This window comes from Petaurus breviceps, unplaced genomic scaffold (assembly GCF_028583685.1).
Source record: "Petaurus breviceps papuanus isolate PSGF00001 unplaced genomic scaffold, PetGlider_PUasm1.0 90564, whole genome shotgun sequence".
In the NCBI taxonomy this organism is placed as follows: domain Eukaryota; kingdom Metazoa; phylum Chordata; class Mammalia; order Diprotodontia; family Petauridae; genus Petaurus; species Petaurus breviceps.
In genome coordinates, this window is record NW_027187275.1 from 5,292,362 (window position 1) to 5,319,947 (window position 27,586).

Below are 27,586 nucleotides of genomic sequence, written 5' to 3' on the forward strand. Positions count from 1 at the left end.
CATGTAATATGTTATATCATATTTATATATTTATGTTATATATTTATAATAATAATAATTTTCAGAACATAGGCATTTAGTCTTCAGAATTTCATTCTTAACAGCTTATCATCCTTCCTGCCCTCTCTAGTAGAATTTTAGGCCCAAGAATTACTATTTTCAGGACTTTCTCTGAACCCTTTGAAATCTGTTTCCCAAGTCAAGGCTACATGTCAGACTACCCAGCGTTCTCTCTATATCATAAATTCTAAGTTGCCACAGTCATTTTACCTCCAAGATTCCCATTATTCTATCCCAGCAACTAGTTCCTTCTTGTCAGTGAGACTTAGATCTAAAAGAGTAGTTCCTTGTTATTTTCTCTTCCTTTTGAAGAATGAAGTTATCATTAAGGTGAATCTAGAAATTATTACTTATTCTTCAGTCCAAGAGAGCAGATATGTGAATAAGTTCCCCTCATTTGTACTGTACCTCCTTGTGAATTTGATGTTCCAAACTCCTCATCTAGCCCTAAATCTCTCCATGTGGTTTGTAGTATATGCTTGACGTTCTCACTTCCCTCGCCCTGTTGATTTTGTCAAAATATTTCCCAAAATAGCTTCCCAAGATGCTGTAACTTCTTATTATGCAATTCTATTGTATCCCCTCTTTTCCTTATCCTGTTCTTTGAATCAGGCACACCCTTTCAGAGCCAAATCTTTGTTCTAATCTCTCCAACTCTGAGAGATGCCTCTGTGGTAAAATTTGCTTCCTAGTGTTAATCTCTCTAGTTCACTTTCATAGTATCCATACATTATGCATTTCTGAATAGCCATATGGATCCAGAGGCTTTATCCTGGGTTCCCTTCTTGGATTTATCTCTTGTTAATTTCTAAATATTGACTGTTAGTCAATTAGCAAGTAAAAAGAAGTGTTCTGATTACAATAAGGAAAATGCAGTCCTCCCACAAGCATTTATTAAGTGCTTCCATGTGAAAGAGAAACCTCTTTCCCCTAAGCAAATTACCATTTATTTTAAGGAAGTGTTATTCCTATTTTTTTTCCCATCACCAAATTTCTAAATCCCGCAGGATGGGAGCCCTTGTACAGGTTACAGGTTGACTTTCATTTGTGGGAAGGACTTGAGGTCAAAATTATGAGCAAAGTTGAAGGAATACTCTTTGGTTTCTGAGCAAAATATAGAAACCATGAAGAAATTTTTTCTCCCTTCTATTTAAATTTCACAGGGATTTGAGAAACACAGTACAACTAACATTCATTAAATATTTTCTATATATAAAGCACTGTAAGTTAAATAGGATATTAACTATCAAATGCGCAGTACAATGGAAAAGAACTTGGTCAAGAATAATATAATTTTCTTTTAAAATGAAGTGACTTTTTAACAATAAAATTTTACTATTATTTTTTGTTTTTATATCATTCACATTCTTCATTTTATCCCTCTCCCTTCGCCCCTTCCCCACCCCTTCCAGAGAGACATTTCTTATCATTAATATTAAAAGGGGTAGGAGAGCGCAGGGGAAAAACCACCCTAAAATATTAGAAAAATATGATGTGTTTTGCAATGTTCCATACCTATTAGCCCTAACCTCACCAAAGAGATGTATTTCTTGGGAGGAGAGGAGGGGAGGTCAAGGTACATTTTCTCATATGTCTTTCTTTGAATTAAGATTAAAATTTAATGTAAACATATTACAGATATCAAGCCCCACTCCCCACCCTTGTGGATTCTTATATAGAATTTTTTTTTTTATAACTGAGGACTGTTATTATAGACTGTTGAAGAATATAACATTTTTATTACAACAAACCATTAGTTTCAGTTGCATTTCTTATAGAGGGCACTGTCTTGTATAAAATGAGGTGAGCAGGCTTAATTTCTGCCTCTGGTCTAAATACTTGTACTCTGAGACGGACAAGAATTATGTAAAGAGAGGTAACAATGACTAGGGAAATTGCTACTTTGGGGGGAAAAAACTTTGCATCAAGTATTTCCTATAAGGGTCTGATATTTAAGAAATAGAAGGAATAAATATGTGATATGTTAGTATATATAGACCCAGAAAACCTAAGGCAGTGTGGTATAATGGATGGAGAACCCTTCTTGAAGCCAGAAAAACCATTGTCCAAGGAATATAACAGTGACTGTGTGACCCTGGACAAGTCCTCTCAGTAACTGGGCCAGTGATATCAAACTCAAATAGTAATAAGGCCAATAAACCCTATGTAAGAATCCCTTAGGATCACATATTGATTTAGAAATCATATATTAACAATATTTTTGTTCTGTTATATCTTTATCTATTTTATTAAATATTTCCTAGTTACATTTTAATCTAGTTCAGGCCTTTTAAATGTGTTTTCTTTAAGACTGTGAGCTACAGATAAGGTAACTTTCTGTTTTGATAGAGGGAATTTCTTCACCCAAGAGTTCCTTGTACCAAAGAAATTCTAGGCTCCTGTGAAATCATTGTATCATTAAAATTAACAAATAGTTCTCAAAAATATAACCTGGAAACTATTAATAACCATATGAAGGACTGCTGCAAATCACTTACAAAAGCCCCCACTACAAATGAAAATAACTTACAACATGGTTCTTGACTTTTCTGTCATGGACCCCATTGGCAGTATAGTGAGACCTATGGACCCTTCCTCAAATAATGTTTTTAATAAATAAAATAAAATAACTAGCATTATAAAGGCAATCCATCATATTAGAATATAGTTATTCAAACACACACACACACACATACCTCTTACTTAAGAGGTTTTATAAGAAGCAAATTTGCAAGGAAGGCAAAAGATAGAAATAGCCAGTTTAGGAGGGGCTATGGAAAATTTGGCATACTCATTGTGAAGGGAACTATAACTTGGATGACCTAATCATTTTGGGAAGAACTTGAAATTATGCTTTAGCAAAAAAAAAGGGTGACTAAAATATCCATATCTTTTAACATGTATTCAAGGAGATCAAAAACATAGTCTCAAAGATACCAACATATTGATAGTAGCGGAAATATGTGTGTTTGTGTGTGTGTGTGTGTGTGTTAGCAAAGACCTGCAGACAAAGCCCAATGGTGAATGCCTCAATAAATTTTGGTACATGAATGTAGTGGCATATTACTGTGTTATAATAAAAAGTCAATATGAAGATTTTAGAGAAGGTTGGGAATACTGGTGTTAAGTTAAAAAAAATAGAACCAGGAAAACTATATATATATGTGTGTGTGTGTGTGTGTGTGTGTGTATACATATATATATTCTAACTAAATATAAATGGAAAGAATTTTTAAAAAAGGAAACAATGCTCTGTAATTTAATGACTAAGCATGGCCCTGGAGAAGAGCAGAAAAATTATATCCCCTTCCATTCTTGGAGAGGAGAGGAGCATATAGGTATAGATAATTATTTAGACTGCTAGACCTAACTCTTTTTTTCTCCCTGCTTTAAATTTTTATTTTTTGTTTCAGGGGATACCTCCTGTATAGGATATGGGTGAGGAACTATAATCTGAAATGCAGTTGTTGTAAAAACAAAAGATAACAATAAAAATGTTTTAAAAATCAAGTCAGATATTTACAATTGAAGACACACCATGGCAAACTGGATAGAGAGCTGGCCTCAGGATCAAGCAGAATTAGGTACAAATCCACACTCAGACACCTTCTATCTGTGGGACCCTAAACATATTTGAACTTTCAGTCCCTTAGGAATCTCCTAAAACTAAAAGATGTAACTACATCAGTAGAGGGAGTGAGTTTTCCTTTTCCACAAAGTTCCCCAAAACACTAAAGTCACACGCACAGTCCCAATTTCTATCCTATCTACATCTGATATCAGCAAAATAATAATTACATCTTATGGTTTGGTTGAAGCAATAGGAATTTTGGAAGTTATGCACTCGGTGAATTGCTTCCCATTTTTCAGTTGCCTGTTTTGGTGAAAACTTTATGTAGATTCCATTTGAAAAGCAGTTTAAAATGATGGAGAGAGGGGGAGGATTTGGTTAATTGGTCCAAACGTGATATTTTGCCATGACACTGAGGCAGAGGAACCTATCCTTCTTTATTCCTCAAGTCTCAAGGTCAAGAAATACACAATGAGTAGTTAAATGTTGAAATTTACCTGGGAAATCATATGTTCAACTAGGCCACAAAATAGTTTACAAGTCTGTGGAAGTCTGAGAGAGAGTTAACTTGGAACTGTCCTGTTAAAGTCTTCCTCTGGTTCTTCTTCATCTTGGTATGAAAGTGATACTTGATTCTTAAAACTATGCCACTGGAACTCAGGCTCTGGGAGATTCTCCTTTAGTGAAGATATTGCAAGTAGAGGTTCAGAAAACTGTTTTGTCATTCACTGCCTAGTTTAACTAATTTCTCAGAGGTCTATTGTTAGGTTAGCTATAGAGTGATGACTATTTTGGGCCTCAGAAACTTTTTTTTGTTACTGTGTCTCCTTGTCTTGCTTAGGCTGGAAGTACAGTGGTCACTCATAGGCCCAATCCCACAGCTGATCAACAGCAGACCTGCTCCATTCAGCCTTCTTTAGGCAGTTTGATTCTCCCTAGCCCCACAGAGGTTGCCATATTGGTGCCAGACTTAGTGAAGACACCCAATTAGCTTTAGTTCCACTGCAGCTTTGAACTGCCAAACTCAAACAATTTAGCAACCCCAGCCTTCTTAGTAGCAGGGACTATAGATGTATGCCACCATATACAGTCTCATAGTTGTAAGGGGGAGCTGTAATCTGTTATTGAAAGGAATACCTACAAAATAATGGATATTTCATGTTTTAAAGAAGTAATATATTAAAGAAGTAATCTAAAAAGCACAAAAATCAGTGTATGACATCTACCTTGGATGATAACTTATTTTTTTTCAGACAGAGAAATATGAAAACTTACAGTTCTGAGGCTTTATCCTTTAAAGACATACTTCATTCCTATTTAAAGGCTTAAAAAAAACAGGAAACATATAATTCGGAGGCAGAAACAAATATGGAAAGGCCACCGCTGACTTTCTCTATTATCCAAACAAGACACTTAACTCTTTTTGTCCTTTGCATATTGTTTCAAATTATATTCATGTCAAGGCAGTGATTTGGAAGTTTGAATTATATTTTGTGGTGTTCTGAGTTATTGTTTCCTTTTATAGAAAGACTCTGGCAGAATCTCTCTTTTTTCCCCATCAAATAAGTGATGAATTTCAGTGCTAAAGGCTTCTATTTGAAAAAAGATTCATTGAAAGGCATCTCAAAAAGAGATACAGCTTGTTAATCATGCCCATGCCTAAAGAGTGGTATGTAATCAGGAATGTTCAAGGATCTGATTCTTCAGACACATATTTCCTTTCTCATACTTGAAAATACTATAATTTTTTTAAAGAATGCTTCTATTTCTCTTCTACAATTAAATTAATACGTTTTTTCCCCCAGAAATATGTAACTGTCACATTAGGGCTGCTTTTTAAAAATAATTGGTATTGTCTTGTGATTGAATGGCAATCTAAAATCCCTATATTTAGGTATTGTACATTCTGCTGTATTTCTGAGAACTTAAAAAAAAAAATCTGTTGGCTTTTCTGAATACCAGAAAGATTTTACCATGTAAATGAGCATATTACTCTGTTGATTTTTATACTATACTGAAAAATAATGAAAAATCCATATAGAAAGACAACATTGGTGATACATATATTTGCTTATATTTACGTATATGCATATATTTGATTGAACATACATATGCAAAGAAAGTGATTTTCATAATACTAATAAGACCTTGAAAAAAGGCACCTTCAGTGTTAAAATAATTCAGTAAGCAAGATAGTTTGCAAATGAACTCTATGGAAAAAATCATGAGGAAAGCAGCTAAGGAGATATGGTTGAGTCTTCATTATATATTATCTAGGAGGGATATCCTAGGATTCTTGCCTAGCTGTGTGTTGGAAAATTCTGCCAGACAGACCCACGAAGGGCAGGGATCCTTGACATCCTTTTTGGTACTATCTCCCTGCCTTCTATGGCAGAAGGCCAACTGAGAAGGAATAAAACATAACAGACTTTAATTGTCCTCTATAGAACATTGTGCTAAGTGCTGGGGGAGATACAAAGATTAGATGAAACATGGACCTGTTACCTACCCTGGAGCATCTTATGACCTAATAGGAGGATATGATATCAACAGAAGGTATAATGCTCTGTATTATAAGATAAATGCCAAGTTGAAATGTCTTGGAGGTAGTTGAACATGAGAATCAGGGATATCCAGAGATACAACTAGATCCTTATTAGTATAAATAATGAATCCCCCAAAGTGGTTACATGTGTTCAAATTTTCATCATTCAAAGTTATAATTATGTGAAATATGGTAATTGGTTCCAGCCCAATGGAAATAAGCAGTACAAATTCGAATAATTCAGTAATAATTCAGAGGATTCATTAATGATTCACATTAAAGGGAACCTAGCTAAAGTTAAATCTGGATGTATAAACTTGGAAAATAGAAATGGTGCACTAGAAATGGTACAGTAGTTGAAGCCAGAGAAAGTGACGAAATTCCTGAATGAGAAATGGTAGAGATATAAGGATAGATCTTTGGATAGTAACCCTATTTAGAGGTTAGGAAAAAAGATGAAAGTCTGGTGGAGGATAAATTAGATAGGTTTTTTTTTTTAAATTATCTCTACTACCTAGAATGGTCCTTGGCAAATACTTGGCATATAATGGGTCATAGATTTGTAATTGGAAGGGATCTTATAGAGTTATCGATATTGAGTCTAGTGCCCTCATTTAACAGGTGAAGTACAGAATGCTTATTGCTTGGTAAGAGAACTATGAAACCAGTGTTTCTGAAGCTGACAGAAGAGAGATTGTGAGGTAAAGATGGAGATGGTGACTCAGAGGTTCCCAAACTTATTTGGCTCACTACCCCCTTAAAAAAATTACTCAGTGCCCCTCCCTCCTTAGATTAGGTTAACCCTTATTTTTGTTCAAGGTCCCCCAGTAGCACCTGAGGCTACTACCATCCCCCTGGATCATTCCAGTGTCCCCCTCCCTCACCTCCAGGGGGTGGTATCACCCACTCTTGGAACCCATGGGTAGATGATAAGTTATACCAAATATTGCAAACAAGTCAAGAAGACTGAAGATTTAAAGGGGTTGTTTGAAAGGTATAACTTTTGAGAGAGCAATTTCAGTGTATTATTGGCAATAGACACTTGATTGCAAGGATTTTGAGAATGTGGATACTAAGGAAATAGAGGAATCAGATTTGGATAACTTTTTTCAAGGAGGACATTTTTTTGGGGGTGGGGTGTTTTTGGAGGAGGAAAGGTGGAGCAATTGCGGTTAAGTGACTTGCCGAGGGTCACACAACTACCATGTTTCCCCGATAATAAGACACTGTCTTATTATTTTTTTTGGACAGAAAAACACCAGAGGGCTTATTTTCAGGGCAGGGCTTATTTTAATGAACATTGACAGCAATGACATGTGACTCCTCTACAATTGCTTTCTTATACTCAACAGTATAGCTCTTCCTTTTTGTACTCATGTCTGGGGGTCAAAACAGACAGAATAATAAAATTATGACCATCAGTCCTTCTTTTCACTCCATCATGCCCCCTGAGTTCTTCTTTTTTCCTCCATCATGCCCTTTTTATCCTCCATCATGCCCCCTCACTCCCGCTTACAGACTGGGTTTTTATGTTGTCCTGCCTCAGCTCTCCTCCGCGGCACTGCTCTCAATGGTGCCAGCAAGCAAATCACTGAGGAAGAACAGGATGACGCGCTCACTGCTGCAGCTCTGATTGGATGCAGCTCGGAGCGCGGCGTGCGTTTCACCGGGGGGGAGGGGACGGTGCATACAGAGGGTACCGTAATGTAGTGTGTAGCGCAGGGGATCACCTTCACTACAGTAGCAATCTCAATAGGGCTTATTTTCAGGGGAGGGCTTATTTTAGAGGAATCTTACACAGTAAGGGGAGGGCTTATTTTCGGGATAGGTCTTATTATTGGGGAAACACGGTAGTAAGTGTTAAGTGTCTGAGGCTAAATTTGAACTCTGGTCCTCCTGACTACAGGACCTGTGCTCTATTCACTGTGCCACCTAGCTGCCCCTAGGAGGAAATTTTTAAGGGAGAAAATATTTCAGTGATGGACAGGAGAGAGATCCAGTAGAAACTGAATCTGCAAAGGGACAAGGGAAGAATCTTTACACATAGGGAGAAATGAACATGATTCCTTCTGTTTTCTCTTCCAAGGACAATAATCTTTGACTGCAAACATCAATTTTTATGTCACATTTATGTCACATTAAGGTTCACAAAGTACTTTATATGCATTAATTACAGAGTAAAATCTCAAGACTTTCATGACAATCTTATGAATAATATGGTAATAAACATAACTATGCCAACTAGATAATATAGTAAATTTAGTTGAAATTTAGAATTAGTTGAGTTAGTGAACTTAAAGGATAGACATTAGTGGGTCACTGTCCACTTGGAGTAGTGTCTATAATGTAATGTTTCAAAGATTTATCTTTGGATCTGTGCAGTTCAATATTTTTTTTAATGCTTTGGATTAAACTGTTGATAGAATGATTGTCACATTTACAAATGAGTTGAAACTAGATAGGATACTTATCATTACTGAATAATATTCAGGATTCAAAAAGGTATCAACAGGATAAAATCATGGACTGAATTAAAAAAGGTTAAATGAAAAGAGCTCCTGGATCATAGGATTCTAGATTTAAGAGCTGGAAAGCATCTTAGGGGCCTTCTAATCTATCGACTTTATTTTACAATGGAAACCCAGGAACAGGAGGAGACTTACCCGGGGTCACATGGATAGTAAGTAGCAAAGCCATGATTTGAACCTAGGCTTCTTGACTCAAGCCAATGATTTTAACACTATATTTCTCTTCTGGATCTGGGAAGCTGAGTTTATTTGCCAAGATAGTCCTTTGGTCCTTGGTCTTTGGTGCAAACTGGGAAGTCTGTGACTGACAATATGACTTTGGTATCCCTCTAGCAGTGATTATTGCGGGCAAGTCATCTCCTGGGAATAGCCCCCTTCTACGAGCTGATTGGCAGTCATTTGCAGCAGTCTGTATCACTTTTACAGATAACTGTAACTTTTGCACCTAGAAGTCCCCACATTCTTTGTAATATAGATCTCTTCTGAGAAGCAGGGTGGAAAAGTCAATAGGTAGGCTAAAAGAGCATAGTGAGATGTATACTGAAAAGGGTTAATTGATTTCCAGTAGCATAAGACAGAATCTATATCACTGCCTTATCAGATTGCTAGAGACTTTAAATACAAACCAAAGGCATTTCTCTTTTATCCCCTGGGCAACAGGGAGACACTGAATTTTTTTTGATCAGGGGAGCAATATTTGATATTTATTAAGGACTTAATATGTTGGAGGCACAGAAATAATATAGGTAGAGTACTTTAGAAAACAAACATCTTATTATAGAGACCTATTAAATGCATGTATATGTAGTGTATATTTTATTTTAAATATGTGTGTACATGGTATATATGTGTATGTACTTTTTGTTTCTAAATATGCATATATGTGTATTTGTATATGTATATATAATATATAATATGTATACTGTACAATGTATTGTTATCATACGTTATATATACTGTTACTGTATAAATAGTATGGATAAATTATTACCATAGTAATTTTCCATGTATTTGAAACAAACGGCTAGTAGGAGCAGGAAAGTTGTCCTTAACAGAACTTAGAAAAGTGGAAAGTTTCTTGGAACAATCTTCTTGCCAGAAAACTTTTAAAATTGTTTTTCCACATTAAAAAATGTTTCATTCTATTATACATCACTAAGTCCACATTTTAGTGTTAGCACATAGAAGAAAATTCCAGTAGAAAAACTTAGGAAGTGATGAGTAAATGAAAAAAAAAAAAAGGCTTGTTGAACAAACATCTGGTTCATTTAGAAGTTTTGCTGTAAGTATTTATTGAGAGTCCAGGAGGAGATGACAAAGAAGAGGCCAGAGCTTAGGACTATGAGTGATAGAGGAATTAAGAGGTAGAGAGATACATTCATGATAGGACTAGAGAACAGTGCCAGTGCTGTCAAAAGAGCATATCGAGGGGGTGGGGAACCTGCGGCCTCAAGACTACATCTGGCCTTCTAGGTCATCAAGTGCAGACCTTTGACCGAATCCAAACTTTGCAGAACAAATCCTTTTATTAAGAGGATTTGTTGTTCTGTGTTGAGTTCCTAGAGGGCCACTTGTGGCCTCAAGGCTGTAGGTTCCTCACCCTTGATATAGACATTGTGTTAGGCAGTTAAAATTCTCTTTGAGTATGCCAACAGTGCAATTGCAACCCAACCATGAATTTAAATTTCATTTTTTTTTTTTTTACAAAGACTGTGAATCTTTATTCAGATCAGCAATTCACATTCCTCAAGTCTCGGACTTTGGGTGGGCCTTTTGAGGGAGAGGGAAAGGACAGAGGAGAGAAGAGAAGGGAAGGCCAACCCACCTCCCTGGACATCTCCTCCACCCCCTAATCCTGTCTCAGGCCACTGGATAAAGAGGGGAATAGGCGAAAGGGAATGCCAAGAAGGTAGGCCCCTGCCAAGGAGAGGCCTACCCCAGATGTGTGGCTTTCAAAGTCCAGCTGTGGCCAGGACAGCAGCCACAGAGGCCCCTCCCTATAAATTAAGTCCCCACAATAGCAAGGCTGGGGGTGGAGGAATCAGGAAGAACAACCTTGTAGAAGAGAAATCGGTCCCATGTCAGCTCCTTTCAAGACAGTGCCCTGAACCCTGGCCTAAAGAATGGCTGTCTGGGGGCAAGATTCCCAAATGAGAGGACAAACCAGGGTGGGAGAATGAGCAGGAATGTTGAAGGGGTCAGTACCCCAGTTTTGGTCCAGGAGAAGGGAGGATGGGGGGATTGGTCCAGTTTTGCTGATCTGGGGGACAGGGAGTGTATTACAGTAGATTCGTGGTGAGAAGGCATTGCTTAGTGCCTTTAGGCACAACAGGAGAAGCAGTGCCACCAATGGATAGGAGTAGGCAGGGAAGAGGAAGAGCTGGAACAGAAGGGGCTTGAGAGTCCCATGGGCTTCCTAGGAATGTCACTGCTAGAAATATGTTAACCATTCAAGGGAGGGTGAGGAAGGGTGGTGACCAGAGGATCTGCCGTGGTGTCCCATATCCAGTCATGTCTGCCTAAGAGGCCTGTAGCAGCAAGCACCCCAGCGTCCCCAGGGTGGCTGCCAGCACAGGTTCTTGGATCTGCTTTGATAAAGGAAAGCAACTCAAAATGGGTTAACAAGCTTACTTGAATCAGTCAAATATGTATTGTTTACCTAGTTCAGGGGAAAAAGGTTAGCACCCCAAACTTCAGAGCATACAGGCAGAATTATCAAGACAGAGAAACAGATCAAGTAGACAGATTTCCAAACTGTCCAACCATTACATCCAGACCAAATCAACATCTGGGTTTTTCAAAGCCAGGGGCTCTCAACAATGGCTTCCCAGAATTTTATCTGATTAAATCACAGAACACTTCTCAAAGTGAGCCCCAAAACAAAGCTACACATCAGGGCTTATATAGCCTTCTCCTGGCTCAGAGAAGGTAACAACCTTATTGACTCACTGGCCAATCAAGAAGTATCTACTGAAAAACAAGCCTCCCACCCCAGGCTCCAGGTGCACTTTAGCCTAGGGGCAGGGAAGATCTTTAAATTTACATTCCCATTACAAGGCCCCACGGTTGGTGCCCATCTGCAGCCCCATGACATTCTTGCCCTCCTGCAGTTGGTTATCTGTGAAATTTCAGGGATTCTCCTTGGACTTCTTAGGGAACGATCTCTGGAGAAGAACCCATCACCCCGAGCCACCACCAGCCCACCCAGGTTCATCAGTGTCCGATGCACACATGCCATATTCTTTCCTTCCCAGAGGTCCACAGTTTGGAAGATAGCAGTGGCATTGATTCCATAACGCTCTGCTGCCTGTAGGAAATGAGAAATCTGTTCCGTCTGTTTGAAGGCCATGCCTGAAGCCTGAATCTTCTTTACCGGGCCCTGGCCTTCAGGGTATAGCCCATTGATGACCTCACACAGCACTATACCATCTTTGAGTCAGTCTTGAAAATTCTCTTGCCCAGGCTGAGGCCACCTGATATCCCTGCAGCACTGTGTGGTAATACACTGAATGAGAATCTGTTCCCTATCAGCATCACACTGCTTCTCAATTTTCCACTGTACCTCCCTGGCTCAGTCCATAAGCAGGTCCCCTGCTGGCCATTCTGAGGTGGTGATGAAGGTATCTTTAGCGAGAGGCAGTGGATGGAGAACTTAACCGGCTGGGGCACAGTGCAGTAAGTGGCCCATGAAGTTAAATTTCACTATGTCCTAGGCACATTCATATAGCGCTTTGAGATTTGCAGTCATGAACATATATCATATATCATTTGATCCTCAGAACAGTACTATCAGGTAGGTACTACATTATCAACAATTTACAGATGAGGAAACCAACAGTGAAAGGGATTTGCAGAAAGTGTGTGAGGCAGGATTTGAACTCGGGTCTTCTTGAATCCAAGACCAGCATTCTTTACATATTCCCTAGCTGCCTAAATCATAGAGAGCTGGAGTGTCAGTTGAGAGACCAATTAGTCTATCCCATTCGTTTTACAAATGAGGAAAGGGATCTTCAATGGCTTATCCAAAGTCATATAACTAATGTATAAGAGACAGGATTTCAACCCCAATCCTCTCATTCTGGAGCCAAATTCTTTCTCTATGCCAAGATGATCCCTTAAAAAAGTTGACTAAATTATCTTTTCAGAGGATCATAGATTTAGAGTATAAAGGAACTTTGGAGATTGATGAGTCCAACCTCCTTATTTTATAGATGAAGAATATGAGCCCTCGAATGGTTAAGTGACTTGCCCAGGGTCACCCGGGTAATGAGTATCTAAGATGGAATTTAAATATAATGTTTTTCTGACTCTAGATCTAGTTCCATAACTGTTACATGACCTAGAATTCATATAATTTCTACCTAAGGAGCATGCTACCTGCCTATTGCATTCCTACATTGTCTTACAAAGGGATTATTTTGCTGGATAGACTTTCTTATCCAATTCATTCCAATTTTATACAGAATAATAAAGCCTCAATTTTTTCTTCTTCTTTGGTTTGTGTTGATTTAATTTTAAATTCTGCAACTTCTAAATTTATATTTTCTTTAACTCGAGCCTGAAAATAGTACTAGGGTCAGAAAAAAGTATGAATGGGGAGAAGGGGAAGAAAAACAAAAGTCAGGTAGAAGAAAGAAAGGCATAAAATGAGAGTTTTTAATAAGGCATCATTAAGAACGTTCTGTTAGGAGAAAGTGGTGGGTGATGATTCAAAGATCAATTTTTCTAGAGGTGGGACAAAAAGGCAAGGTCAATTTTAAGGTTGAAATAACAATCTCAAAGCATGTGTGGGTTGGTTACATTGGGATGTACTGTTTGATGAATACTGTTTTCATTCCTTTGTGGATATTTACAGATAAATTAAAAGGATTTTTTGTAGTTAGTGTTTAGTTTATTGAATATAGCAGGTGTTGTGCAGAAATTAGGCATATAAAGTAAAATATTGTCAGAGGAGAATGTTCTCAAAAAATAAAAAAAGCAAATCAATTCGACTAAATAATTTCAAATAAGCATATGAGACAAACTCTTCAGAGCTGGTACTACACATTCAGGTAGATTTGTCAGATACACATGTTGTACTGGTACATTACCAATTTGCCATAAAAATTTCCCCATGGTATCCATTATTTAATGGGTCATAATTATCATGATTTAAGTTAGACACATAGGTCTTGGCCTGGAGTGCACAAAACCAAGATGAAGACAACCATGGGATTGTGATGGGTTAGTCATATGGATAGATCATCTCAAGTCCCTTATTTTAGGACTGGCTTGGAATTGAGAGTGGGAGTCTAGGACAGAATCAACCTGGGCAGTCGAGCAAAAATGTTTTTTTTTTTTTTAAGTACTATGAGCATAAATCTACTTCCCAGGACACCTGAATAAATTGTGATGGGATTCACATGCTGCTTTCCATTTCGTAGCTGTTTGTAAGCTAGGCTTGTTAGAGGTATGTAGTTGATATTCTGTTTTAGGTGCTATGGTTTGTGATGGAATAATTAGCTCTTCCTTTAAGATGAGCACATCATTCTAATCCTCTTCCCCCTTTTGTTTTTCCGGTGGCTTGTTTCTTTTCTAATACTTCGGTGAGGTTATTTCCTCACCGTGTGGAGAGCATCCTTTACCTACACAGAGTTACAGTTTTGTAGACAGTCTTTCTTTTTGTCAAGAAAACCCCACGGACAGTATGGTCCAAGGGTTATGAAGAGTTGGACGTGACTGAATGACTGAACAAGACAATCTTTTAAGAGTTGAAATGAGAAAAAAAAAAAAACCCAAAACAAAAACTGGACCACATAGCCAAATCTCCATACTTAGCCAGGCTGGTCCTGAGGTGGGAGACATACAGTTTGTCACCAGGTCCATGTGCAAAGTCTTTCCCTATTGCTAGGAGCCATGAGAACTTGCATTGACAAACTTGGAGTCTCTTCTGTACCACACTGAGACTTCAAAGGAAGAGTCATTTCTTAACTTCTCAGAAACCAGCATCTTTACTTTTACCCTGACCAACAGTACAATATTGAAAGACATCATTCAGGCATCTAGGTGGTGCAGTGAATAGAGCACTGGCTGTGGAGTCAGGAGGACCTGAGTTCAAATGCGGCCTTCGACACTTGACACACTTACTAGCTGTGTGATCTTGGGCAATTCACTTAATCCCAGTTGCCCTCCAACAAGCAAAAAAACAAAAAGACATCATGCTTGGCTCAGAGGTTAGAGTGCTGGGCCTAGAGTTAGGAGATCCTGAGTTCAAATGCAACCTCAGATACTTACTAACTATATGACCTTGGAAAAGTCACTTAACTTCTTTCTGCCTCAGTTTCTTCATCTATAAAATAAAGATAATAATAGGACCCGTTTCCAAGGTTATTGTGACACTCAAATGAGATAATAATTGTTAACTGCTTAATACAGTTCATGGCACATAGTAAGCCATATATAAAATTTTCTATTATATTAATGTTCTGTATTATTGTTATTGTTCTGTTTACCAACATTTTATCTATATTGCATATTTATCATCTAAGAAGGAAAAAAGATAATATTTACCAGAAAGTCAGGAAATTTTTATACTGTTTAATCCAAACCTTTAAAAAAATCGTGCTCATATTCCAGAAGTAAGAAACTTACTATTGATAAGAATCAATTTGTCTCATGGTCAGTAGTCTCTTTATTCCAGAGATAACTGGAGATAAGTGATACTTATGAAAACTTTTGGCATGAGCAAAAGAATAGTTTGGCAAAGGAAAAATAATGGAAGACAGTGTGTGTGTGTGTGTGTGTGTGTGTGTGTGTGAGAGAGAGAGAGAGAGAGAGAGAGAGAGAGAGAGAGAGAGAGAGAGAGATGACAGCAAAAGAAGGGCAGAAAACAGGGGAATGAAGCATTAGTCAATATTATTAGAGCATCTCAACCAAAAAGTTAACCTGTCCTCCCTTTTCCATTTCAATTAATTCAATTGGGTAAATACATGTATGCCTAGAATAGTAATAACCTTTGAGGACACAAAGATGAAAATGCAACAACCTAATATATGATAATATGAAGTATATACAAATAAATATAAGATAAGATATAATAGGGGCAAAGGGCAGGGTCCAGTCAAAAAGATCTAGGATGTTTTGAGAAAGGGTTTTAGCTTTATAACAGAACCTAATTAAGCATTCATTTTCAAGTTAAATATTTTTGTAAATATATATTCTTTGTATCAAATTACTTTATAGAAATAAATATAAGTATCTAAAGATCTTGGGAATCATGTCAAGAATTATGAGAATGTGCAATTGTTTGAGGATGTATCAATGTTATAAAACAGGATAGGATTTTCACTTGAAAATATAACTTTTTAGCTAGGGGGACCAAACAAGACTTTTTTTTGGCTTTTTGGAGGGGGGAAGGCAAGTTGGGGTTAAGAGACTTGCTCAAGGTCACATGGCTAGTAAGTTTTAAGTGTCTGAGGCTGGATTTGAACTCAGGTCCTCCTGACTTCACTGTGCCACCTGGCTGCCCCAAACAAGACTTATTAAAGAAAGTGTTACTTAAGCATGCCTTGAAGGGAGAAAATACTTTTATCAAGAGCTGAGGAAGGATTGTGCTCCAGGTTGGGAAAGTGGCCTGTATAAATGCAAGGAGGTAGGAAAAGTAAGGATGAGACTATGGGACAGTAAATAGTCAAGTTTGGCTAGAGTAAAGAGTACACGAAGGGAATTTTTCCAAATTGAACTGTACAGAAAGATTGGAGACTATTACAGATAGTGTAAAAAGGTAAGCCAAAGAGTATCTATTTTATCTTATAATAATAGGTAGCTATTATAGTTTTTTGAGCAGAGGAGTTGCAATAATCAGGAAAGTACATTAAGATACTTATTTTAAAAACTATGTGAAGGCTTAACTAAAGGAAGAGTGAAGGCATATTAACCTATGATTAGGTCCACATTACAATAATCTAGGTGAGAGGCAATTAGGACCTGAATCGTAGTGATGGGAATGGAATATAGAAGTGATTTAGATATGAGAGATATTGTGGTCCCACCACTGAAACATCAGCTTTGGAACCTTTGGGGATGTCCTTGATGTCTTCCTGCATCTGTGACCTCATTAATAGTCAAGCACTGTCAATTATTTCCCAATTTCAGTCTTCCCTTCATTCCTTTCCCATTATCAGTACCCATTATTTCAGGTCCTTATTATTTTGGTCTAGACCACAATAATAGCATCCTAACTGGCCCTTAGGACTACAGCTGTCTTCTTTTTCCAATCCATCTGGGATATTGATGCTCAATTTTCCCAAGTTTTCACTTTCATCATGCACTTCATTGCTCAAAGACCTAATCACTCTTGCATGCTGGATAAACCTTGTTACTTACCCTGGAATTCAATGCCTTCTATCATCTAACTATACTGTCTACTTTTCTAGTCTTTTCTCTTACATCTCTCTATCTGAAAGGTGGTAATAAGGAGGGAGTGAATCTCAGTCATGGAAAATAGCCTGTTTCTGTGGATGGAGGAAGAAAAGAGCATTTTTTTAACCCTAGTAATTCATGAGGAGTATCTTCCAAGTTTCCCAGTCTACACTAATAGAAGTAATACCCCCAGCAAAAGCATAGATCCTTGAAATATTGAAGAAAGCTTATGACTTGTCCAGGGTCATGCTGCTCGTAAGGGAATGAGAATTTTGGTCTTTTTGAATCAAAGTCCAGTGACTCTCTGATATATACATTTATGTATTTATATATGAGAGAGTCACTGGACTTCTCATGGACTACATATATATATATATATAATGCATTATATAAAATGGTGATGATTACAATTTTCTTTATTTCATGAGAGATTGCCTACTTTATCTTTGGACATATGTATTCACATGTGGGCATCACATAGTGTTAATTATACATATCTTGTCTTCTTAATGAAATTATAATATTCTAGAGGGCAAGGCCTATGCCTTTTATTTCTTTAACTTCCTTAAAGTGCTGAATATAGCCTTTCCTATATTAGGTGCCTAATAATGATTTTTAGAAAGAAGGAAAAGTTATCCCATTTAGAAGGAGATAATCTCTTTAGAAGTGAACTCCCAACAGATCCATTTCTTGTGAAAATAATTGAGAAAATGACTGGATTCAACTGGAGTTAGAAGATGTAGGCTCCAGAACCATTTTCAGGATTTCCTAATTCTGAGCAAATAACCAAGCATCAGTTTACCCACCTGTGAAATGGTGATAATAGTACCTGGCACTGTCTACAAGATTTTGTGAAGATTGTGCTTCATAAATATCTACTATGAGTGAATCTCACCGAATGTGGATGATACGCCAGTCAATGAAGATCCCACCCAATCTCCCACTCTAGTCTTGTATAACTTCTGTCTGTACTCTTCCATAGATTTTCTACAGAGGATCCACTTAACGTACTTCCTCTGGGTCTCTTCCAATTTGGTGAGTCTCTCAGGTTGCCCAACTGACTCACTTTGCTCCCACTATGACTGACCCACTTTCTTTTTCTATCATTCATTTATTCAATGATATCCCCTATTGTATGTACGGTAGTCACTGTGCTGCAGGTAATTTACTTGAGCCCTCTGTTTATTCATTGCCCTGTTGGACACCCACAACTTTAATTCTTTAAATTTGTAACCCTTGAGAAACTTGAACATATGTTGAAAAGATGTGTCTTTATACCAGGAAGCAGCTTGAGGATCCTTAAAAGCATTGCACAGTTTCCCAAGGGCAGTCCATTCCACTGTATTCGTCGTATCTACTTCCCAATCCAATTTGCCATTCACTAGAAGCGGTGTCTACTTCTTATTTATATACTTGCTGTTAAAAATAACTCAGTGGATTGGCCATCAAATAAATTGGCCATCAAATTGTCAATGACTGAAGAAGAGGCATTTTTTCCATGTCATTGCAAGACTGATATATTTCACGCATAGCATTTAAGAATCCATAAAGTTTGGGGATTTGGGGCAATTAATGCAACATACACTCCATACAACAGCATAACCTTTTTCCGTTTAGATCTTGAACATGAAAGTGGTGAGCACCTTTGGAAAACCTCCACCTTCCTGTTTTATGTCTCACTTAATGTGCATAATCCGATGTCTAAAACTCAGTATGTTTAAAACTGAACTCATTCTCTTTCACTATAAACCATCCCCTCTTCTAATCTTCCCAGTTTGTTGAAGATACTATTGTCTTTACAGTGTCTCAGGTTTGTACTCTCAGTGATATCCTAGATTCCTCACTCTCTCTCTTACCCCCACATATCCAATCAGTTCCCAAATCTTGATATTTCTACCTTTATAACATTTCTCATATCTTGACAACTTATCTTCACTCATACTCAGATTAGACCCTCAGCATTTCTTACCTAGATTATTGCAATGTTGGGTCTCCCTGCTTCAAATCACTTATATCTTCACTCACATATTGTTGCCAAAGTAATTTTTCAAATTCAAAGATTAACCATGTGATGCTCTTACTTTGCCAGCTCTTATGACTTCCTCTTGCCTGCAAAATAAAATATAAACTCCTGATTAGCTTTTAGAGCCCTATACCACCTTGGTTCACATTTTTTATCCCCCTCCTCTTCTGCTCCTACCCTCATACTAGGGGGACTTCAACACACATATTGACTCTCTCAAATACCTTAACATTTAGTTTCTCAGCCTCCTTACTTCCTGTGACCTACTCTTCCACCTGTCTCAGCCATTCACAAAGATGATGGTCATAACCTTGATCTTGCCATCACCCATAAATATATCCTCAAGGAACTCACAATCTAATGGGGGAGACAACAAGCAAAAAAAATATGTACAAGCAGGATACACACACATGTGCATATTTGACAGATTGCCATAAAGATTGGACATGTGATTTCATCAATTGAGGGAGCTACTGAGTAAGGAAACACCCTCTCCCAATGCTGATTGCCTTCTCTGAAACTTACAGCTTAGAGAGTTGTCTAGAGCCCTGAGTAATTAAGCAACTTGCCTCACAGTGGCTGAGCCAGTATGTGTCCGATGCAGGGCTGGAACCCAAGAATTCCTGGCTTTGAATTCAGCTCATCAGGCCCTACACAGCATTACCTATCTGATAGATAAATAGCCTGTTTGCATAGGGCACGAAGGCTTACAAGGTTGCTGTATGAACTTCCTTTTTGTTTTTGGTCACATTTTCCATTCTATTATAATTCAATAGGTGAACTATATTTGAAAGCTTTGAATTAATTGAATGTAGACAGAATATTTAAATATCTTATAACCCTAAAATGCACATCTCTGTTTGCTAGTTTGCAGTTTTCCCAACACTAAAGCATAGCACTGCAAAACAAAACAGTTATTTAAAAAAATAGTTCCTAAGCAGTAAATATAACCAGGTTTACAGAAAATGCACTTAGGTGTTTTAATGAGCTGAGAGAATAGTGGTTGGTGGTGGTTTGTGGTGTTTTCATTTTTTTTTAAGAAATAATTTTTTCCTCCAATTTTGAAATTTCCTGCCCAGTACTGACTTCTGTTATAATTTAAAAAAAAATTAAATGTAGCTGTTATAAACTGCCAAATTAAATTATTGTTTATATACTAGGTCTCTTATCCCAACACAAGAGGGCAGTACTTCAGCTGTTTTCATCATAGACATATTTTTAAGTGCTCTAAAGGAGGAAACCCAGTACTTGTGGAGGAGGGAGACAAATTTAATTTTTTGCCTTCCTATTGATCAACCTCTCCAATAAAGTTAACTGTTTATCTTAATTCATATTTCCTTAATCAGATATCTATTTTACTCATTTATGATTGTGTTTTGGATACTTTTTTTTTGCTTGTTTGTCATTCTCTACTGTTATTTCTAAATAAACATGCCCCAAATAATTAATTTGAATAAAACAATTTAGGACATATTAAAAATAATTATAATTTCCCCAGTGGTTATATGCAATATGACCAATATCTGAAAAACCAGTAGACCAAAAATCAAAGATCCAAATCTCAGAAATAGTGTTATTCTATATTTGTAACTGTGACTAGGTAACTTAAGTTGAATGTGGGGGTTAATCATGAGAATTCTTAGATCATATTGATGAATTTAGAAGGTGCTAAATTATTTGGATGGTTCTGGTCTGGTGATAAAGGGGTTTCTGGGTAGTTTCTGATTCCAAAATCCAATCCTCTGGAAGAAAAAAGAAATTTGAGCACCCACTCACTGTTCCTCTAGTAGGCAGGAAGTTTATATGATTCTTTGAGGTCAAAAAGGACTCACCAAAAAGTTGAAATGTAAAGTTACCTTTCTCCTTGTCTAGGTGTATCTCAGGTATGTCGCCTTCATTTCTAGAGCTGTCACATCACTGAGAATATATGCTTCCTATTTCTACTCCACTTATTCCTGTAGTACTATTCTGAAGTCTTGGTGTTCCTAGAAGAGAAATTCACTTGGGGATGCCACATTAGCATCCCTCTTTTACTGGGCCCATATGTCTTGATAGTGAAATGTAAAATACAGGTTCCTTCTCCTATATTGTACATTTAGGCCTTTGACATTCTTCGTGCTTTGGGGGGGCCACGTGTACCATCTTCTTCGTTAAGAAACTACCTCTGCCTTGGAATTCTAGTTTTCTCATAGAAGGTCTGATTGTGGTTAAACTTTGGGTTCCTAGAAATGCTGCCACCAAGGAAGGTGCTGCCAGGAAATCCCCCTTCTCTTGCCATCAGGAGCTTCCCAGAAACACTTAATAACTCCTCATTTCTTTTCTTTCTTTCTTTTGCTTTTTGGAGGGGGGAATACAGGGCAATTGGAGTTAAGTGACTTGCCCAAGGTCACATGGCTAGTAAGTGTTAAGTGTCTGAGGCCGGATTTGAACTCAGATCCTTCTGACTCCAGGGCCAGTGCTCTATTCACTGTGCCACCTAGCCACCCCCTAACTCCTCATTTCTAAAAGAAGGCCTGTCTCTAGTATTCTGAGATTGAAAGTTTCTAGAGAGTTATTGGTACTGCCATTGTCCAGTTCATACTCAGTTTCTACTCTGCAGGAATTCTTCTCCCTCCTCAAACTCTGACCCCCATCTTTGATAAGAGATTAGATTCCACCTTGGTCAAGTCACTTAACCCCAATTGCCCTCCAAAACAAACAAACAACAACAACCAAAAAGAGGTTAGATTCAGGTTGTTTAATGGCTTGCCCTTGAGGCAAAACTTCAACAGTCCTCTGAGAGCAAGGGTTCATGGACTCTTACCACTCAGACCATTTGGCACCTCTCTTGCGGGCTACTCCGTGTTCTAGTCACATGTGCCTTTATCACTTCCTCACCAAAGTTGTGCTTGGGCGCTCAAAGCCTAGGAAGTTGAAATCCAAGAACACTCAGTACTTGAAAGCCCAGTTACTTCTTTATTTGAACTTAAAACTCTCAAACAGTAATAGAAGTACAGCCAATAACAACATGATTTTTGGTAACATTTCATAAACAAGGTGCTTTAAAAAGCTGGTTTCTTTATTTGAATCCTGAGAGTCCTTATTCCTGAAAGCTGTGCCTCTCTAAATGTAGCCGAAGATCTCATTAGCTCTTTTGGCTGCTTTATCACACTGCTGATTCATATTCAATTTACAATCCATTATAACCCTCAGATTTCTTTCAGGAAAAAAAAAATATTTCCTAATCATGCTTCTCTATATTATACTTTCAGAGTTGATTTTTTGTGCCTGGGTTTTCTATTTATCCCCTTTGAATTTCAGCTTATTAGATTCATCCTAATGCTCTTTCTGGATCCTGACTCTTTCATCCACTGTTAGTAATCTCTTCTAGTTTGGTGTCATTTACAGATTTGATGAGTGTACCATAGATGTCCTTATCCAGGTCACTGACAAAAATGTTAAATAGTAGAAGACCAAGTACAAAACTCTGGGATACTGCATTGGAGATCTGATGCCACTGACACGGAACTTTTCACAACTACTCTGCGCCAGACCATCTAATAAGTTCTGAAGCCATATGACTATCTTTGTCTGGTTCTGGTATTATCTCTTTGTTTCTTCATCTAATCTAGTCTGAGGTGCTTTACAAGTGCATTGATAAAGTCTAGGTAAATTTTCTTAGTAAATTTTCTCTTATTTGCTTCATCTACTGCTTTAGTAGTCCTGTCAAAAAAGACATAAGGCTAGTCTGGAGTGAATTGTTCTGATGGCATGAGGACTCTTTGCTATCACTCCCCTCCCTTGATATTCAACAGTCCTCTCTTTAATGATTCACTCTAGAATTTTCTTAGGAATTGAAATAAAACTCACAGGCTTATAATTTGGGGGCTTTGTTCTTTTCCCATTTTTTGAAAATTGGGGAAACATTGGGACTTCTCCAATATTGTAGTAAGTCTTTCCTTTTCCATGATCTTTCAGATATCACTGACAGTGTCTTAGCAGTTATACTTGTCAATTCTTTCAGGATTTAAAGTATTGTAGAAAAGGCCCTGTTCAGGCTGGTTCCCTGGTAGTTTGTTATATATTTAAATCAGGTAAAATTCAACAGTTGAGGAGATTTACGTAGCCATAATATGGGAAGGAGCATTGACCATGATAGACCACCTTTCAAGCATCAGAGAGGTTCTCTAGCTCTTTGTACTCAGGAAATTAAGGAACAACATGGATCAAATCATGAACCTATTAAATATCAATGATAAGAGTTCATATCTTTCAAGGAAAAGAATTAGCCTAACCCACATTTTAGGGAACTTGGGTAGATATCCCTCCTTTATTACTGAGACATAACTCACCGTAGATAGGCAGTGTGAGTTCTTCAACAGCAAATGAAATGATAAAGCACACGTGCTATTTCACTGCCTCCTAACTTGTATTGGATATCAACTCCCTGTTAAACATTTTTGTTTTCCAATTAGCAGTGTAAAGGTCATTGTCTTATGAAGAGAAAATCAAAACAGAATACAAACCGAACATCTCTGTTCTCTCTTTGTCGTCCTTTATCATCCACCCACCCCAAGCAAGGTTCTTTGTTTACCTTGCTCCTCCTTTTTCTTCCCATTGAGCTTTAAATAATATTTTTGTTGTCATGAATCTCTTTCTCTTTTCAGTTCCATTTCATTCTGTGCTTTATCATTTCTTTTGCTCTTTTTATAGTATCATGCCATACTCTTATGTGTTTACCTCTGCTCCCTGACCTTGTTTCCATTTTTGGCACAGTTGTTCATTCATTTAGCTGCTTATTTATTGATCGATTCATCCATTCATCTATCTATCCATTCATTTAAAAAAAATCTAAATTGGTTGGTGACTTCCTTGTGCATCCATATGTCTCTTTGGACAAATGCCACTTTTCCTTTCTGGTGGAATTGTTTTCCATCATTCAGAATTTCATTCTTGAGTATCTCCCTTCTTGGGGTGACTTCCCTCAAAGCAATTCCTACTTATATTTCTTTTGAATCCTGCAGAATCTGCTCCCAAATTTTAATTTGCATTCAGATTATGCTCAGATGTCCTCTCATTTTGTAACACAAATTTTAGGTTGAAGTGATCACTTTCCCTCAAGATTTCCATCATTTCTACCATATCATACTACTAAAAGCGATTTTGATCTTTTCCCCAAACTCCTCATTTGATTTCTACTTCTGTCCTTGGTAGTTCATAGTATACTTTATTGACAAAATTACTTCTGTTTGACCTTCCCCTAAATATTCTCCATTATGATCCTTGCTCTGGTTCTTGAATTTCCTCATATGAATATATTTTCTTAATATGTAATATTATCTCATCCCCACCACCTCTTACCTATCCTTTTTGTTTTAAATTAGGTATATCCATTCAGAATCATAGTCTGGTCATAGGCTTCACCCCATCAAGTTTTAACCATGTCTAGGAGGTCAAATATGGTTTCTTGAGTGAGGACTTCTAGTTTCTCCCAGCTGTTACCTAAACTTTGTGTTTTTGTGTGTAGACACTTTAAGTCACGGATTTTTACAACTAGCTCCTTAATTGGATTTTGTCTCCTGTGAATTTTTGAGTATTTCATATTCTGCTCTTCCTTCTTTATAGAGATAGTATCTAACTTTGGGGTAAGCAGTCTTTTCTGTATTCATTGTCCGGTTCAAGACAACAAGAAAATGCATTGTTACCACCCTACCAGGAGTTAGGCATATTCCATCCCTCTCAGAAATCTGTCAAATTTATATTAAGCTGTGATCCAGAAATCCAAAAACTTTTCTCAGACATCAATTTCTAAGTCACCTGTTTACTTCCTTAATTATTTTTTCTCTTCTTCATCCCTTCCTTCAATGGGTAACAGGGAGGAAAACATCTGGGCCCCTTAGTTCAGCTTCTTTCCCAAGTCTGTGTAATCATTGGCAGTACTCTGCAGTTTCCTACTGGTAGCTTCATTTGTGCCCATGTGGATCACCAAATATATATAATTGTCATCTATTTTAATAAGTTTGGGATGGGGGAGGGAGGTTCTCTGTTATATCTTGCATATGTGCCCAGGAAGAAAACAGACCTCTTCATTTCTGTTATCAAATTGGCAAATAATTGCCTCTGTCCCTGAGCAGGGAATCATCAACCTCTATGCTTTGTTTCTTTTTTTTACTTCTTAACGGATGATCTTTTGTCTGATGGTTTTTGTGGTTCTGCTACATTCTCTGAAGGATGAGCAAAGCATCCAGCTCATCCTCTTTAGGATGAGCTCAGATCTATCTTTAAACTCTAATTTTAAGCTAAATTTGAGGTGGAATTTAAACCAAGATCTCACCGATTCCATGTCCAGTGTCTTATCCACAGACCACACTGCCTTTTCTCTTGAATAGCTCTTGGGTCATATTATATCCTCTTCTATCCTCTTGGGCCTATTCAGAGCAGTAGATAAAGAATTAAGGGATAATAGCTGTAGCCTAGAGACCAGAATCCAATGCAGAGAAGATATTCTTGTATGAGCATATATTGCTGTGTAGACTACATAGTAACCCCAATGCTGCGTTTGCTGAATTGAATATATTTGAATACATATGTTTCATGGATTTCAAAGGAGAAAAAGATTATTGAGGGAAAAGAGGTAGAAGAATGATCTCTAAGCAGTAATGCTAGGAACAAAGCGTATGCCAACCTTGCTTCTTGGCCTTAAGAATCCTGGGTATAATAAGAAGGAGTAGCAGGACTGTGGCACCCTTTGTTCAAATTAAGTCAGGGAGAGGGGGCAGAGCCAAGATGGTAGAATAGAAACAGGACTTCCCTGCGGCCCCGGCTTCCACCTCCTCCAATACATGTAAAAAATGACTATAAACAAATTGTAGAGCTACAGAACCCACAAAGTGAAAGAGAGAAACAAATCTACTGCTGAAGGCAGCCTGGCAGGCTGGCAGGAAGGGGCTATTGCACTGAGCTGGGAGCCAACCCCAGCCCCGCGTGAGCCCTGCAGTTTTGGCCCTAAGGCAGTTGCTATCAGCAGCAGCCAGAGCAGACTTTAGGAGAGTGAAGCACCAGTAGCTGTGGTGGTTTCCAGACTTCCCAACCCATAAATGCCAAAAGCAAAGTAAAAGGACAGTGTGAAACACTGTTGGAACAGGGGTGGACAGAAGAGCTTGGTTGGACCCCTGCCTCCAGGGTGAGAAGCAGTAGAGATGCTGTGGATGCCTCAGGAGCTTCTGACCTGCAGATTATAGGGGGACCAAGCAACCATTCAGAGGGTAATTAGTTCTGCTTTAACTGGTCTTGGGTGGAGGTCCTGGGGTGTGTGACCAGGTGCCAGAGCCTGTGGGGCTCCAGAGAGGGTGTCCTCCTAATTGCTCTGGCAGCTGCGAAAACCCCAACGATCTGGGACAAAGCTCTCTTCATTCTGAAAGCAGAGTTCTACTGTGGCAAAGAGTTCAAAAGTCAAGTAATTGACTGGCAACATGAGAAAGCATAGGAAATGGCAATCCTACCATAGATTCCTTTTTCAGGGACAAAAAGGATCAAAGAATGGAATGGGAGGAAGACAGCAAAGTCAGAACTCCTGCATCAAAAGCTCCCAAGAAAAATATGAATGGGTTACAGGTCATGGAGGAGCTCAAGAAGTATTTTGAAAACCAAGTAAGAAAAGTGGAGGAAAAATTGGGAAGAGAAATGAGAATGATGCAAGAAAATCAAGAAAAGTGAGTCAATAGCTTGACTGAAGAAAATAACACCTTAAAAAAAGACTAATTCAAATGGCAAAAGAGGCCCAAAAAGCCAATGAGGAGAAGAATGCCTTAAAAAGCCAAAATTTCCCAATGGAAAAGGAATTCTAAAAACTCACTGAAGAGAATAATTCCTTGAGAATTAGATTGGAGCAAGTAGAAGTTAATGACTTTATGAGAAATCAAGATACTATAAAATAGGTCCAAGCAAATGAAAGAATAGAAGGCAATGTGAAATATCTCATGGGAAAAACCACTGACCTGGAAAATAGATCCAAGAAAAATTATTGGACTACCTAAAAGCCATGATCATAAAAAGAGCCTAGACACCATCTTTCAAGAAATTATCAAGCAAAATTGCCCTGATATTCTAGAACCAGAGAGCAAAATAGAAATGGAAAGAATTCACTGATCGCCTCTTGAAAACAATCCCAAAAAGAAAACTCCTAGGAATATTATGGCCAAATTCCAGAGATTCTGGATTGAGGAGAAAATAATGCAAGCAGTCAGGAAGAAACAATTTGAGTATTGTGGAAACACAATCAGGATAACAGAAGACCTAGCAGCTCCTACCTTCATGGATTGAAGGGCTTGGAATATGATATTCTGGAGGTCAAAGGAGCTAGGATTAAAAGCAAGAATCCCCTACCCAGTAAAACAGTATAATGCTTCAGGGGAAAATATAGTCATTCAATGAAATAGAGGATTTTCAAGCATTCTTGATGAAAAAACCAGAGCTGAACA

The 27,586-nt window shown here is 37.8% G+C and overlaps 1 protein-coding gene and 1 pseudogene across 2 annotated transcripts in view; one reads left to right on the forward strand and one right to left on the reverse strand.

Moving 5' to 3' along the window:
* The window catches only part of SNX7 (sorting nexin 7), a 129,338-nt gene that overhangs the window by 76,005 nt on the left and 25,747 nt on the right, over positions 1 to 27,586 (forward strand). The gene's annotated exons all lie outside the window — the stretch shown is intronic.
* LOC138142341 (transgelin-2 pseudogene) lies at positions 10,976 to 12,306 on the reverse strand (annotated as a pseudogene).